At 55.5% G+C, this 16,815-nt stretch overlaps 1 protein-coding gene across 3 annotated transcripts in view; it reads left to right on the top strand.

Annotated features, from left to right (window-relative positions):
- The first annotated feature begins 16,366 nt into the window (after positions 1 to 16,366).
- The window catches only part of NAV1 (neuron navigator 1), a 211,499-nt gene continuing 211,050 nt past the window's right edge, over positions 16,367 to 16,815 (top strand). For 2 of the 3 annotated variants that reach the window (XM_060126314.1, XM_060126299.1), the window contains exon 1: positions 16,367 to 16,659. The gene's annotated coding sequence lies outside the window, so the exon portion shown is untranslated. The remainder of the gene's footprint in view (positions 16,660 to 16,815) is intronic. The other variant, XM_060126324.1, reaches the window with a different exon arrangement.

Genomic DNA, 16,815 nt, shown 5'->3' with positions numbered 1-16,815 from the left:
CGCGGGTATCCCGTCTCCCTTCAGTTCCCTGGACCCCGGAGAGAGGAGCCTTGGAGTCTTGCCCAAGATTTTACAAAAAGGCAGACTCGTGCCTGTCCTTCTTTGGTCTGGGTTTGTCCTGTCTGGGCGATGGGGCTGCTGATGGATTTCCCCAGGGAGGACAGCCAACCTGTGCTGTGAAACATCCTTAGGGAAGGTCCAGGAAAAGGCAGTCACGCCTGGATTCTCCCGGAGGCTCTTGGAGCACCTCATAAACTGGTGGCTGTGTCCTGAGCCCTGACTCCTGGGCGGCTGCTGAGTGGAGAGCACAGGGGTGTGTCCACACGACACTGGGGCAGCAGGACTGTCCCAGGCAAGCCAGGCCATGTGATCGCCCTGCATGCTTTATTCTTCTCCGGGGGGGAGCACAGGGTCAGGAAGTTTTCCCGGAGAAAGTGAGCACTTGCAGGGCTGAGCTTCTGCCGGGAGCTGCCCGGGCGCACAGGAAACGTGTGGGCCGAGGAGGAAAGACGCAGATGAACACGTTGTCCACATGCCTGGTGGTGGTCACGGCCGTTTCACAGCCTGAGACGGACACCCAAGGAAGAGCAAAGCCCTTGGATCATCAGGGCCAAGACACTCTGAAGGAAGCAGGGCTGAATTTGTATTGTGAGTCTCAGCTCGTCACCAAGCGTTTAAAATAATAATATGGGGAATTCCCTGGCCGTCCAGTGCTTAGGGCTCCACACCGTCACCGCCGAGGGCCCGGTTCAATCCCTGGTCAGGGAACTAAGATCCCGCATGCCGCCCAGCATGGCCAAATAAATAAATAATATTCATGACAACCAGACAGATCACGGGGAGGATTTTGAGATGCAGAGAAATATCAAATCGCTGTGTCGTGCACCAGGAGCTAACAGGGCTGTCGGTCCATCGTGATTCAAAAAACAACCCAAAAAACTGATAAAGAGATCAGATTTGTGGGTACCAGAGGCAGGGAGTGGTGGGAGGGGAATTGGATAAAGGCAGCCAAAGGGTACCAACTTACAGTAGAAGATGATAAGTATTAGGGACGTAACGTACAACGTGACAGTGAACGCTGCTGTCCGTTACAGGAAACCTGTCAAGGGAGTAAATCCTAAGAGTTCTCATCACAAGGAGAAAAGTTTTCTATTTCTTTACTATTCTAGCTATACGAGATGATGGATGGTCACTGAATTTATCCTGATAATGATGTGTGTGAGGCAAGTCATTATGCTGCACACCTTCAACTTCTACAGTGCCCTATGTCTATTACGTCCCGACAAGACTGAGAATAAATGATATCAATACTAACAAACAAGTGCCGAGCACCAGCTGCCCATGGGGGTCTTTCCAGCGGCCCCCCTTACTCTCCCCAGTGGCTGAAGGCTGTAGGGCTATTTTCACCTCTTTTGCACGTAGGGGACCACTGGGCAGTAACCAGCTCGGTGACCGTGTGACCATGACCCAGACCCCGGCTTTCCTCGTGTGTGCAACGAGGGCTGGGACCAGCTCCGCACTCTCAAAGCTTCCCACGGAGGTGCCCCTGCCAGCAGAGAGGGGACGCGCTGCTCCCGGGAGCTCGAGGGCTGGCGGGATCCGTCGCTCCCAGGGCTCTGAAGTCTTTGGTTTTATTATAAAAGTTTGTTTAAATTTCACGTTCTCCTTCACAGATGCCTGTGTTTGTTTTAATAAGAAGATAATGTTGAAAATTATTTACAGTAAGAGAAACAGAGGTTCTTGGAAAGGGTGTCCCGCCAGCCTCTGTGGACCCTGGACTGACAAGCCCAGCAAGGGGCCTGGGGTGGCTCTAAGGCTCTTCCCAGGATTGATCTGCCTGGATCTCCCGGGGGGGTCTCCCGGGATCTCCCTGGATCTGCCTGGATCTCACTGGATCTCCCTGGATTAGATCTGGCTCTGCAGTGCTGAGGCTGTGACAGGGGGCTGAGGGATGGCCCCGCATTCCTGACCGGGACCCTCAGTCCCTGTCTTCATGTTTCCCGAGGAGGAGTCCCAGAGCCTCTCGGGGTCTGCAGGAGAAATGAACCTGATGGCCAAAGATAAAAGAAAGGGCAGGAAAGTCCGTGTGTAAACGTCAAGAGGATAAAATGCTTGGAAGAAAGAAAGGGGGAAATCCACCTGGAGAGGAACGAGGGTACTATGGGGGCTCCAACAGGGAAACGTGTTCCCATCTTCAAGCTGCCCTTTACACTGTGAACCACAAGGAATGTTCCAGGGAGCTTGGAAGGTGATTCAGAAATTCCTCAGGGGGAGGCCCGCGGCTGGGTCCTCAGGGTGTTGTGAAACAGGCTGTATAACTTTCAGTTAAATCCACCACTTCCCCTTCCCCGCCCCCTGGCCCGATGGCCTTGTGAGGCCGCTTCCCTCTCAGCAGCCTGCGTCCACACCAGGCCGGTGTGGGCAGGGAGACAGGAGGCACCGGGAGACGGGAAAGGAGGGCCCGGGGCCTGGCAGCTCCGGGGAGAAGTGTGGCCGGGCAGTCTCTCCTGCAGACCTGCCTCCTCTGCTTCTGATCCGTTCCCTGTCCTCCTGTCGAGGACCCTCCAACTTCCCTGTGGTCATCCGGCCAGACAGCAGACGTGTAAGCTGTGAGTAGCTTGAAAATAACCAAACTTTAGGCAAGAGCTTTGACGCCTCTGGTCCATCAGGGTCAATCGTATGAAATGGGACCCCGAGACAGAAGAAAGGGCTGGACGGCAATCCAAAGATGAGCTCAAGAGACAGAGTTTACTCTTTATAGGACGGCCGCAGAGGGCGGGGCTGTGACTCGGTCTCCTTTGTAGCTCACACGCGCCTTGCCTGGAGAGGTGCTTGGCTTTACTTTGTTTTTTTATGTTTTACGAATTCCAGCACCAAAGCGTTCATTCCAGTTTGCAGGGTAAGAACCAGGAGCGAGACTGCCACCTGCCGGCCAATTTGTGAATCACACCCTCAGGGACCTCCTAGCTTAAGCAGCCCTTCATCCTTTGTCCCCTGGGATCACTTGCTACTTAAATTTTTTTGACTCTCACTTGAGACAACCTAGGCTCCTAGCAGAGAAGCCAAAAGTCCTGGGACGCTGGTCAGAGAAAAAGGCCTTTGAAGGTAGTGGAAGCTTGTTTGGCTCAGGGCCCTCCTGTCTCCCCGGGATCGTCTTCCCCCTCCTCCGAGAAGCACCCACTCTGTGCCAAGCACTGGGCTGTAGACTCGGGGCCTCCCAGGGCCAGGGGACATGCGGGCGCTGGACGGGGTGCAGGAGGCCGGCACAGCAAAGAGCACTGGGGGCTCAGGAGGGAGGCTCCCCTGCAGGAATCCGGGACAGATTTACCTGAGCTACTGCGCACGCTGACGAGCGGGACCACACGGAAGTGGACAGACTGGTACCCGCTGCTGCGTAGCGAGTCGCCCCAAGCTCAGTAGCTTGAACTGCAGCCGTCACTCACTTTTCTGTCTCGTGGTTCTGGGGTTTATGAGCTCAGCTGCATAGTTCTTCCTCAGACCGTACATGTGATGCAGTCAGGTGATGACTAGCTGGGGTCATCGTGACTTTCCTGCTCACGTGGCCGGCGGCTGGGGCTGGCTGGCGGCTGGACTGTTAGCGGGGACCCCCACGTGTAAGCTCGCCAGGCAGCCAGGCGGGGCTACGAGGGCAAGTGTCCTGGGAGAGAGGAAGCCAGGAGGAAGCTGTCTGGCCTTTTGCCAACCAGCCTCAGAAGGTGCAGAACAGAACTCCACCCCCACCCCACCCCGTGTGCTCTGCTGACAGTCTCAAAGCCCCACCCAGTTTCAAGGAAAGGGGACACAGACCCCGCCTCCTGATGTGCACCGTGGCAAGGTTCTAGAAGAGCATGTGGGATGGAAACACAGCCCTTTTGGGAAAAGACAGTTTCCAGAGGTGGGTGGGTCACTCCAGGTGGATCCCTTCAGCTACGCTGCATTCAGAGATGCATTTCCTAAGGAAGAAAGTTTCTACAGATGGGGTGTTGCCAAGAAAAAACATGAGGGTTTACAAGTATCCGCTGAGCCGTCCTCACTAAGGCTTGCAAAAACCTTTCTCTGAAAAGGAGCCTCAGAGAAAGAGGTGGATGCAGGCTGCTTTCCCGAGGGGCTGTCGGGGACTCTGGCTGGCGGCCAGCATCGACCAAGGCAAGGGAGTAGTGGCCTCTGGGGGAGGGGGCCCGTGCAGCGAGGTTCTGCCGAGACGGACTCCCAGAGGCAGAAGAATCCAGTTGGTGTCACCACAGCCAGTGGCCAGGTAGAGCCAGCGACGCTGCCCCGCTGAGTCTTCTCAAGCAGGCACGGGCAGAGCGCAAAGCGGGAAGCGACCAGTAAGGGGAGGCCGCAGCACAGCGAGATGAGGTATGGCCGTGGTCACGTGGAAGCTCCCTGTGTGGGTGTCACACAGGCGCCGGGAGCGGTCCTCGTGCAGAGTGAGACCCTGCTCGGAGAGCAGACACAGCCCGCCGTGAGAAGGCAGGATGGCACTGCAGTGCGCAGGGAGCGAGAGATCGAGGACCACAGCGGAGCGCGAGCGCCCACGGGCTGGTGGGGGGCAGGCCCGGATGCCCAGGACCCTCCGTGTCACCCACCAGCCTTCAGGGAAGGACGGCTGAGCCTGCTTCAAAGGCTGGACGAGCTGGGATGGAGAGGTCGAGCGTGGCTGTCTGGGAAGGGGGATGGGGGTGGGGCTGGCCCTTGGCAGTAGCCGAACGTCTCGGAAACAAGCTTCCCGAGGCACCGCGTTTGGGCCCCGAGACCCAAGGGAAGGGGACCGCGGCTCCTCTCTCTGCGGAGCCTGGGGCCCAGCCTGCAGAAGACTGGTCCCGCTCTCTCTCCAGGACGCGGAATGCTAAAGCCCATCGTCTGTGTTTTCCGCTTTAGAGCACAGGCGGGCATCCCCTGAGCCCCCTGCGGGCATCCCCTGAGCCCCCTGCGGGCAGCACCTGAGCCCCCTGCGGGTAGCTTTATGCTACCTTAGGAGGATTAGGTTGATTCTTCGTAGTCTGGGCTGCACAGACGTGGTCCCGGACAAAACTTCCTTTGCTACAAAGGGCTACAGAGGAGCATGCAGTTGGGGACAGAACTGTGTCTTGGTCAACTTCTGCATGTCCAGTGCCTGAGATAGTATCTGGTCATAGCGTAAAAAGGAAAAAAGAAAAGGAAGGAAGGAAGAAGAACAGAGTCAGATTTAAAAAAAAAAGAAAGAAAAGAAAGAACTGTGCCTGGTGTCCTAGTCACACCTGATCTGGTCAGTTCAGGAGAGCCAGAGGAGTTCTGGAAACATCCATGACCCAGACAGCATGTGCTGAGTCCAAAAAGAAAGCTGCGGAACACACACAGTATGATTTCAGATGTCTAGTTAAAATAGTCTGTGCAGGTAGAGTGTGTAACATAGTAAAAGCATAAAGAGATGTATGGGAATGGTTAATGCCAAGTGCAGAATAGTACCCCCTCTGTGGGGAGAGAGAAATTCAAAAGGGGAGGAGCTTAAACTACGTTCTCGCACTGCTTTATTTCTTACACCGTGTGGTGTTCACAGGTGTGATGGTTAAATTTATGTGTCCACTTGACTGGGCCACGGGGTGCCCAGATATTTGGCCAAAATTATTCTGGGTGTTTTCTGGATGAGATTAACATTTAACTTAGTCGACTGAGTAAACCAAATTGCCCTCCCTAATGTGGGTGGGCCTTGTCCAATCAGCTGAAGACCTGGATAGAGCAAAGGGGCTGTGACCCCCCTCCCCCGAATAAGAGAGCATCCCTCCTGCCTGACCGCCTTCAAACTGGGACATCGGCTTCTGCCTGGGTCTCAAGCCTGCCGGCCTTCAGACCAGAATTATCCCATCAGCTCACCCGGTTCTCAGGCCTTCAGACTCAGACTGGAACTAAACCGTTGGCTTTCCTGGGTCTGCAGGCTGCCAGCGCCCTCGGCAGAACTCGGGACTAGCTGTCGTAACTGCCTGAGCCAGCTCCTTACAATAAGTCAGTAAACGAATGAATGAATATCCCATTAGTTCTGTTTCTCTGCAGAACCTTGACGGATGCAACAGGTATGTTTGCTATATTGGTTTCCATACCTTCGGCATGTCTACAATATTGCACAATAAAATTTTAAATTAATAAATGATGAACGACTGTTAAGATGTCAGATGCTATAGAGATCGAGTAAAATGAGAGATGGAAAGTGCGCTTGAGAGTTAGCTTTCAAGAGGCCAACGACTGCCTTTGCTGGAGCGGCTCAGCGCCGTGTCCAGAGCGGAGGCCTGACGGTGACGGGCGGTTGGTGGTAGCGAGCGCACGCACCCTCGAAGGAGGTTAGCCACGAAGCGAAGGAGAGCGCTGGTCTGCTCCTAGGATGGGGGGCAGAGGAGAAGGAGGGGGTTAAAAAGGAGTGGCTTCCCTCCTCCCGGGGGCCTCCACACTAATTCTGTCGGAATTGTTGGCGTCTGGTGTTCCTTTGGTCCCGGGGACGATTCCAGTAAAGATTCTGGAAGACTTAAATTACATCCCTGGGCTGTACAAATGATCTTTAAAATATCTAGCCACAGAGGCAAATCCTCCAGATGCCAGCTTTCCCGGTAGCAGTTTCCCAAAGAGTGTAACACCAACCCCTCTCGTGGAAAAGGAGACAGTAAAGCCATAATTATCCCGTTAGTCCCAGGTCCAAAGGGTGCATCAGACCCACAAGAAATTAAGCGGAAAGTTCATTTTTTTCCTTTTTTATCCGGTTGAGTAGTTGAATCTGGCTGGTGGAGTGTTGCTAATGGTTTCTCTGTTTAGGTTCTAGGGAATGGGTAGCAAGGAGCTGACCAAGCCACAGAGGCTGGGAGGACGTGCTGCCAGTCTACCTCGCTCTTCCCAGAAACACGGTCTGCGTTGTATTCTAACTTCTTCTTGGTCTCATCGAAGGAGCCCCCGCGGGGGAGATTCTGAGCTGGGCTATTTCTTCCCACCCGCTCCCAGACGGACGGCGAGGTTTTCCCGACGCTCCACTCTCCCTAGGGTTCTGCCTGCTCGCTATGGGCAGAAAAGTGCCAGTAGGGGTCAGCAGTGTCCCACGTGTGGCTGGGGCCACCCACCCGCCACCGGGGCTATGGGTCCTGGCTGGCCCAGGCACACGGGAGCTGGAGGTCAGCTTCCTGTAGGGACCACGGCATCTCTGCGCATCGCCGGCTCAAGCCTCCCCTCCCTGAGTGGGGGGCAGGGGGACGTTCATTCAAGGACCAACGGACAGGGGAGTGGATGTGTGACCCAGACATCAGCGATGCTGACTCACTGCCCGGTTTTCTCCTGGGAGGTTTTCACGTGCATTGACATGTGCAATGCCGTGTGTGGGTTGGATGTCAGAGATGTGTGTGTTGGATTTGCCCCATGAGCTTTTCTCAGAGACCCGGGGTTCCTGGCCGGGTGCTCGCGCTCTCCGTGAAGGCTGGTGGTCCGCGTGGCTGTGCGGGCTCCCACGAGGCCTGCCTGGTCCACGCCACCCCCCCCACCCCCGCACACTCAGCTGGGAAGGAGATTCTGCATTCCAGCATCTCCAGAACGACATCTCTGCGGCCGAGGCCACACGGAGCGAGTTTAGCTCACCCTTGCCCTTGGCCTCACTGCCCGCCTCCTCCCAGCTCTGGTCGCCTCTGACCCCTCGGGTCCACGCCGCTGCCCCGCTTCCCCGCGCCCTGCCTCTGGCACCACTCCCCAGCCTCCCCGCCCCGGTGTGGGAGCCCCCAGCGAACCAGCTGGGCCGAGGGGACAGCTGCATGGCCGGAAGCAGCTCCGGACTGGAAGAGGGTCCAGTCTGTGCTGAGACCCTAGGCCCAGCACTTTCCAGGCGGCCTCCACGCGCAGCCAGGACGCGCAGATGCCCCGCCTTTCCGCCTGCAGGAAGGAGGACCCGGCAAAGCCCGGCACCTGGCCTGCCTTCCCTGGAGTAGAGTTACGGCCGCTGATCCGGGCAACAGGTGCTGGGCGGTCCAGCTGCCGCAGGGCACATCTGCACCCGCGGAGAAGGCTGCAGCAGCCGTGGGGACAGCCCGGAGGCGGGGGAGCCCAAAGGGCCAGGGGGAGAGAAATGTGGGGCAACTGGTATCAGCGCTCATAGAGCATCCCCCTCCCAGGATCCCACTGTGGGACCCCTGGCCGAGCTGCCCAAAGCAGCCTCACTGGCCCTCTTGTCTCACTGCCAGCCCTCTGGCCGTAGCCAGCTGCTCTCCCCTCCCGGCGGGCTCCGCTCAGCCTCTGCAGGCCGCACCCAGGAGGCTCCCAGCAGCTCGCCTAGAAAATGGGGAGGGAGGCACTGGAAAGAAGGCTCTTCATACATGCAAATACTTCTGGCCATTTCAGTGCCTCAAACTACAGTCAGTTAAAGGGAAGGGGGGACATTTGGGGCTCCCAGGCTGAGGCGGGCACTGGGTCCAATGATTCACCGACGTCGTCTCATCAAATCCTCCCAACATCCCCACCAGGAGTGCATGGTCAGCAGCCTCTGTCTCCCGGGGGACAGATCCAGGTTCTGGGCACACGGCGAGGAGGCAGTGGATCTGAGGCTTGACGACAGCCCTGACCCCAAAGCTGCCCTCTGTCCACTAGGCGCCCTGCCTGAAACCCCCCATTTCCTGGTACATCCCACACCGGGGCCCCATCCCTTCCTCCCGTAGAGGGGATTCCCTGCACCCCTGCCTCCGTCACCTCTGTTCACCACAGCCAAAGTCACTTCTACAACCTCGTCACCCGGTTCACTTGGCAACCCACGCCCCTGATACCTCCTGTCACCCGCCCGCCACGAAAGTGGACCCCGCAGCCTCCAGATCCTTGGTGGCCAGGCCGAGCACCCACGGGCCATCTGGGCGATGGTCTCCACACCCACCCCATGTCCCTCCTTTTCCTTCTCAAGAAATTTTTCTCTTTTTGGCCACACTGTGTGGCTTGCGGGATCTTAGAACCCCGGTCAGGGATTGAACCCTGGCCCTCGGCAGTGAAAAGCGCCAAGTCCGAACCACTGGACCACCAGGGAAGTCCCACAAGACACTTCTTAAGGTGTTAAGAATATTTACTGGGCTTCCCTGGTGGCGCAGTGGTTGAGAGTCCGCCTGCCGATGCAGGGGACGCGGGTTTGTGCCCCGGTCCGGGAAGATCCCACATGCCGCGGAGCGGCTGGGCCCGTGAGCCATGGCCGCTGAGCCTGCACGTCCGGAGCCTGTGCTCCACAATGGGAGAGACCACAGCAGTGAGAGGCCCGCGTACCGCAAAAAAAAAAGGAATATTTACTGATATAAGAAAATGTTCACGGAACATACTAGGAGTATCTTACCATTTTACCTGTCATTATGTAATTCCTGAATACATTCTCCTCATGAAAAAAACCCCAGCAACTCAAACATACGGAAAGAATTAACAACGCCCTGGGTGACTCTTCCCCAGAGGTAACCACTGCTATCAGTCTGGAGACTTTCCAGAGTTCTCTAAAAACGTATTTTCATACAGGTATAATGCACATAGAAATATATAGTTTTGTGGGGCATCTTTTGACATAACTCGGATCAGAGCGTGCTGTTTGTTTTGCAACTTTGATTTCTCTTAATGCTCAATTTTAAGACTCCACGATCGTGTTGTGTACATAAATAGCTCACATGTAAGTAAGTTCTGGGTGGAGAAATGCTATTCCTTACCGGGACCTTGAGAGTCAAGCTTGGGCTCTGCTTTCTGTCCTGTGGGCAAAACTGGCTACACAATTTATGGGGGCCTGTGCGAAATACAACTGTGGAGTCCCTTGTTTAAAAACTTGGTAAGAATTTGAAGGGGGCAACAGCAAAGCATTAAACCAAACATGGGGTCCCGTGTGACTGCGCACGTGCCCATGAAGCTGGCTGGCCTGTGGGTGGTTTGAATCAATGCGTCCTCTGTCCCGACAGTGGACATTCCTGCCTCGGCCTCCACCTTGGGCCGTGTCCCTGGATTCTGCACCCAGCCTTCCCCACTGCGTTCTCTCTCCAAGGCCAGAGTCCTGCACAAGCAAACTCCGGCAGTCCATGCCTGCCAGTCAGCATTGCCCTGGGCGCCCCCCAGAAGAGCGGGGGTGGTGGCAATGACACCTCCCCTGTGCCTCAGGGGAAAGTCTCGCGGGAGATAAGAGAGCACGGAACTACCAAGCTGCATGTCCTGAGCCGCGTGTCCTTAGCGGTGAGTTGCTGACCTTCTTGGCACCTTGGTTTCGTATGTGTTGAAGGAGAGGGTGGGATTCGACAGCCTTCCAGACCACACCCAGCTCTGAAAGTCTGTATGTAAGTGACTCTAAGAGACCAGAATGGGAATAACTCACGCATTTACCATACGCCACTTACATGCTCATCTGATGCTTGGGACAGGCCTACAAGGCAGGCGGTGTCATTCCCACTTTACAGACAAGGGAGTTGAGACTCATTAAAGCAACCGAGCAAAGAAGCGTCTGGGGTGAAGCACGTGTTCTAGAACCTGGTCGTGGTCACGGCTGCATAACTCGGTAGCTTTGGTACAAATCATGGACTCGCATACTTACAAGGGGTGAATTTTATGTCAGTTATACTCCAAAAAAGCCGTTAAGAAGGGAGAAAGAAAGAAACGTGCAGCAGCTGCTGAGTGACAGAGCCCCTCCCCGGGCCCCACATGGTCTCCAAGCCCCCCTTTCCTCTGCGGATCTGCATGGTACCAGGGCACGTGGCCTTGGGTGCCAGGATGCCGGGATGCAAGTCCCGGCTCCGGCACTGACCGGCTGGGGACCCAGGCAAGATCTCAACCTCAATTTCTTCACCTACGAAATAGAGACAAAAATGAGACGGATGCTAAGGGCTTAGACTAGCGGTCAGTACCCAGCAAGAGCTCTGTAAGTCGGACTGTTATCTTCTCGGGGCAGCTCCAGCCAGAGCCAGCCTCCCGAAAGGGAAGCATGTCTCCCTGCCCACCCCATTCCTACCCTGCTGGCCCCTTCCAGAAGCACCCCTCTGGAAAAGCCATCATTGGAAAAACACCATGACTGACTATCAGCACGGCTCACTTCCTGGTGATAGAAAAGGAGAAAAGCCATCTTCCCCATAAGGCAAGCCTCACTATCCTGAAACACGCAGCCCAGTGCCAGCTCTTCCTCACAGACCGTTCCTCCCGGGTCCTCGTCTAGACCATCAACACAGGGGCCCGGCACCCTGAGGCCAGGGTAGCCACATGGGGACAACTGCCACACCCACTCCCGTGAAGCTCCTTGCTGGTTAACGGATCAAGCCAGAGAGGATGAGGGTTGTTAGTAGACAGTCAGATTTCTATCGCTCAAAAGCAAGTTTTCTCAAACCACCGATGGCATTTTTCACAGAACTAGAACAAAAAATTTCACAATTTGTATGGAAACACAAAAGACCCTGAATAGCCAAAGCAATTTTAAGAAAGAAAAACGGAGCTGGAGGAATCAGGCTCCCTGACTTCAGATTATACTACAAAGCTACAGTAATCAAGACAGTATGGTAATGGCACAAAAAACAGAAATACAGATCAATGGAACAGGATAGAAAGCCCAGACATAAACCCATGCACGTATGGTCACCTTATTTTTGATAAAGGAGGCAAGAATATACAATGGAGAAAAGACAGCCTCTTCAGTAAGCGGTGCTGGGAAAACTGAACAGCTACATGGAAAAGAATGAAATTAGAACACTCCCTAACACCATACACAAAAATAAACTCAAAATGGATTAAAGACCTAAATGTAAGGCCAGACACTATAAAACTCTTAGAGGAAAACACAGGCAGAACACTCTATGACATAAATCACAGCAAGATCCTTTTTGACCCACCTCCTAGAGAAATGGAAATAAAAACAAACAAATGGGACCTAATGAAACTTCAAAGCTTTTGCACAGCAAAGGAAACCATAAACAAGATGAAAAGACAACCCTCAGAATGGGAGAAAATATTTGCAAATGAAGCAACTGACAAAGGATTAATCTCCAAAATTTACAAGCAGCTCATGCAGCTCAATAACAAAAAAACAAACAACACAATCCAAAAATGGGCAGAAGACCTAAACAGACATTTCTCCAAAGAAGATATACAGACTGCCAACAAACACATGAAAGAATGCTCAACATCACTAATCATTAGAGAAATGCAAATCAAAACTACAATGAGATATCATCTCACACTGGTCAGAATGGCCATCATCAAAACATCTACAATAAATGCTGGAGAGGGTGTGGAGAGAAGGGAACCCTCTTGCACTTTTGGTGGTAATGTAAATGGATACATCCACTATGGAGAACAGTATGGAGGTTCCTTAAAAAACTAAAAATAGAGCTACCATACAGCCCAGCAATCCCACTACTGGGCATATTCCCTGAGAAAACCATAATTCAAAAAGAGTCATGTACCAAAATGTTCATTGCAGCTCTATTTACAACAGCCAGGACATGGAAGCAACCTAAGTGTCCATCGACAGATGAATGGATAAAGAAGATGTGGCACATGTATACAATGGAATATTACTCAGCCATAAAAAGAAATGAAATTTGAGTTATTTGTAGTGAGGTGGATGGACCTAGAGTCTGTCATAGAGAGTGAAGTAAGTCAGAAAGAGAAAAACATTTCTCTAACATAGCATAATGGTGGCCATTATGCTAACACATAATATGGAATCTAAAAAAAAAAAAAAGGTTCTGAAGAACCTAGGGGCAGGACGGGAATAAAGACGCAGATGTAGAGAATGGACTTGAGGACACGGAGAGGGGGAAGGGGAAGCTGGGACGAAGTGAGAGAGTGGCATGGACACATATACACTACCAAATGTAAAACAGATAGCCAGTGGGAAGCAGCCGCATAGCACAGGGAAAGCAGCTGGGTGCTTTGTGACCACCTAGAGGGGTGGGATAGGGAGGGTGGGAGGGAGACGCAAGAGGGAGGAGATATGGGGATATATGTATATGTATACCTGATTCACTTTGTTATACAGCAGAAACTAACACACCACTGTGAAGCAATTATACTCCAATAAAGACGTTAAAAAAAAAAAAAGCGTGTTTCGAACATGGAGAGCATGCCCGAGGGGATGTGGGATGCAGGTGGGATGGGGTGGGGCCGGGGTTTGAGCTGTGTTTTCTGTTTGATAATCGAGCTTCTGCTGGCAAATGCTCAGCACTACCTACCACACCTTCTCTTCGGCTCTCTCACTGAACGCTCACCCAGGCCTCGGTAGGCGGTGGTGTCCCCTGGGTGTCACCCCGCTTACGGATGAGCATGTGCTTCGGCAAGGGCCCCGCCAGAGTGTGGACTCGGGTCCTCTGACACCCAGTGTTTTTCCACTGTTCTTCCGAGGAGGAAGCCAGAGGCTCCCTCTAACGACGTTCATTAAAGGCTCAAGAAATAAAGTGATGTACTTGCTCCCATCCCTGCCTTACAGACGGCTCTGCGCGCCTAACGGGAGCGGGAAGGTGCAGACAGACCCTGGCGGGCCACATGGGATGGGGGAGCTCTGACAGTGCAAACTCCCGGATCCCAAACGTAAAACAGATTAGTCTCAGTCCTCAGAGCTCAAGGGGGCAGGAAATGGGCAGGGGCCCCAGGAAATCAGGCCAGGCCTGGAAATGCTACCTGCTGAGCTGGGGCTCCCGGAGCATCTCAACTCAAGCCAGGTCTGAGACCACGGGGTGACAACAGGCTCCTGGGCTGATTTTTTAAAACCTATTTGTCACGTTGACATTAATCCTCTCGTTAGCAATCTCCTGCCCTGATTCAGGATGGGCTCTAAGCCGTGGATGGAGCAGGGGACCAGGGGCAGCTGTTGGGCTTAAGGAGTCACAGGGGGGGCAGCAGGGCCTGGAGGCCGCCTCGCGGTGGGGTGGGGGGATGAGCCTGCATCTCACCGTTTCCCTTGTGGCCAGCGCCTCCAATCTCCTCTCCCGGTGGCCAGGCCCTTGCCTTTACTTCTTATTGATTTTCATATTTAAGGAAAAGCCATTTGCTTGATTTAGAGCAACAGAGTCATCGCTGTGTTCGGAGGAAAACTGCTCACAGGCAGGCACTTGGCAGAGGCCTCTCCTGGGCTGCGGGGGGACCCTACTTCCCACCCAGGCGGCCCTGCGTCCACGGTCACTGTGGCTTCTCTCTGCCGCCCTGTCCCACCACCTTGTCTCTCAGGAGCTGTCCCTGCCTCTGCCCTTCAGCACAACTAGAGCTGGTCTGTTCATCCCCTGCCCACCCCCCTACCTGTCCATATGCCAGCGTGTTTATCCAGACACACTTCACTGCTGCAGGTCTGTGACTGGGACATTTGGAGCAGGGTCGGGGGACTGGTGTGATCAGCCATTCATGAATGGGAGAGAAATACTGATCTCACGGAGGAAGAGATTTAACCCTTACAAAACCATGGCTTGGGACTTCCCTGATGGCGCAGTGGTTAAGAATCCGCCTGCCAATGCAGGGGACACGGGTTCGAGCCCTGGTCTGGGAAGATCCCACATGCCGCGGAGCAACTAAGCCTATGCGCCACAACTACTGAGCCTGCGCTCTAGAGCCCGCGAGCCACAACTACTGAGCCCGCGCACCACAACTTCTGAAGACCACGGGCCTAGAGCCCGTGCTCCGCAACAAGAGAAGCCACTGCTTTGAGAAGCCCGTGCACTGCAACAGAGAGTGGCCCCCGCTCGCCGCAACTAGAGAAAGCCCTCGTGCAGCAACAAAGACCCAACGCAGCCAATAAATAAATAAATTAGAAAAAGAAAACCATGGCTTTAGCCTTCTTCCCCATTCAGCACCCAAGGAACAGCACCTTCCTGCCATTACCAGTATGGGTGGGGCCCCGTGTGCAGCCTCACCGTGGACCAGAGGGCAGTTCAGTCTCTGAAACTGCTTTGCAAGCCTGCTGTGTAATCCTTGGTCCCTAGACCGAGGAGGTGAGGAACTCAGCTGGCCCACCCTATGGGCCCTCGAGAAAGGACAGTGCTTCTTCCGAGAGGACCAGGCTCCCCTTAGCAGGCCGAGGAGGCTGTGAAAAGCGAGAGAGATTCCAGTTAGCACATGGCTGAATGACACACTGGATGCAGGGTTGCATGACTCAGGGATCAAAATAATAATTGATGTTTACCGAGTAGCGCAGGCACTATTCTGAGTGTGCCGCCTAGATTAGCACACTTACTCTCACCAACAATCGTGGGAGATGGCAACTGTCATCACCCCAGTTTACAGATGAAGAAACCGAAATGGTCAGAGGTTAAAGAATCCGTTCTGGTTCCCATGGCTGATGAGAAGCAGATCCAGGATATGAACCCAGGCAATCTGCCTTCGAGCCCACACTTCCAGCCACTGTACCCACAGGGCAAGGACTCGCCCCCTGTGTCCCTCTGAGATAGCCCCTCCCCCGCAAAGAAAAGGCAGGTTATTCCCATATAGAAACCCTTCTCCCTGGTTAGTTGGGAACTTCCTCAACGCCACTGCTTGTCCACTGTCTAGTGTCCCTTTATCACTCCCTCAGGTCCCCAGCCACTGTGACCCGACTGACTGACTGGACGGGGGTGGGCAGGACTCTGCTGACCCTGCTTCCCTCTGGTTGACCCGTTGCTGGTGAAACTTTGGGAAACCTCCCAGGGAGTTGGCCCCGGAAATAATCAATCATGTTTGCTGACTGGAGCTGGCGACGCCTCTGGTCCCAATCTGGTGGGTCCTTGGTCGCACTGCCGCCTTTCTCCCGGAGCTCGAAGCCTGCTCCAGAAGCCCAGGCACCTGACCTCCTCTGCCCTGTCCCGGGAGGCAGGGTCAGTGGAGGCCGCACTGCCCAGGCTGCACTAGGTTCTGGCCGAGGCCCCACTTCCAGCCCCTCTCTCTGGGTCTGGTCGTTTCTTCTCCCCCTCCCTCCTCCCCCTCCCAGGCCGTAGAAGGAGAAAGGGCCCGTGGCAGGGTCGCGAGGTCGGGCAAAGCCCCACGCATTTTACTGAGCACCTACTATATGCCCGGCCCTTCTGGGGTCTCCCCTCCCCTCTGCATCCGCGTCCCAGCCCAGAAAGCGGAACAGAACAGAGAGGAAGGAAGGGGGCGCGGGCGGAAGGGGGTGGGAAGGCCCGGCCGACCCCTCTGTCCGCGCTCCTAAGAAGTGCCGGCCGGCGGCAGCCCGAGGGCGCGTGGGGGTGGGGCCGGGCCTGGAAGCGGCGGGTCCCGGCCGAGGAAACGCTTGATTGTGCGGAGGCTTCCTGCCCCGCCACCCAGCTCCGCCTTTCTGCGGCCGCGGAGGCGGGACGGAAGGCGAAGGCAGGAAAGGGTTACGGGAATAGCTTTCCAATGACAAAGTCTGGAAGGGCCCGGCGCCTCCGCCCCTCTGCGGGCTCAACTGGCACAGCGCGGGGGGAGCGGGGCGCTCGGCGGCGCAGCCTCCGCCCCCGGCCCGGGGAGGCGGCCGGCGTGTGCCCGGGGCAGCGGGTCACCAGGCTCCGCCCCGCGCCCGGCGGGGGACGCACTTTGTTCGGGATGCCGCCTCACTCCGCGTCGTGGGGCCCGGGCCGGCGGCGGCCCTAGTGCCACCCGCGACCGGAGCGCGGACGCCGAGACTCCGGGGGAAGCCGACCAGCGCGGGAGCCAGAGAACTTTCTCCTCGCGCCGTGGGCCTGGCCGGCGCCGTCGGGATGCGTGGACCCGGGGCCCCGGGGCGCAGGCGCGCGGGTAAGTGGCCCGCTCAGGGACCTGGCGGTCGCGGGGTGGGTTCGAGTCTGATGCTCCCCGCTTTGAGGGACGGGGCTGGCGGGTTCTGCAGGGCAGGAGGGCCCGAGCGCCGGGGGGTGAGCTTGCGCCCGCGGGAGGGTGAGCGTCCACGCGGGG

Source organism: Lagenorhynchus albirostris, chromosome 2 (assembly GCF_949774975.1).
Source record: "Lagenorhynchus albirostris chromosome 2, mLagAlb1.1, whole genome shotgun sequence".
Taxonomy (NCBI): Eukaryota; Metazoa; Chordata; class Mammalia; order Artiodactyla; family Delphinidae; genus Lagenorhynchus; species Lagenorhynchus albirostris.
Note: the sequence above shows the minus strand (reverse complement) of the source record. Positions and strands in the feature narration are given on the sequence as shown.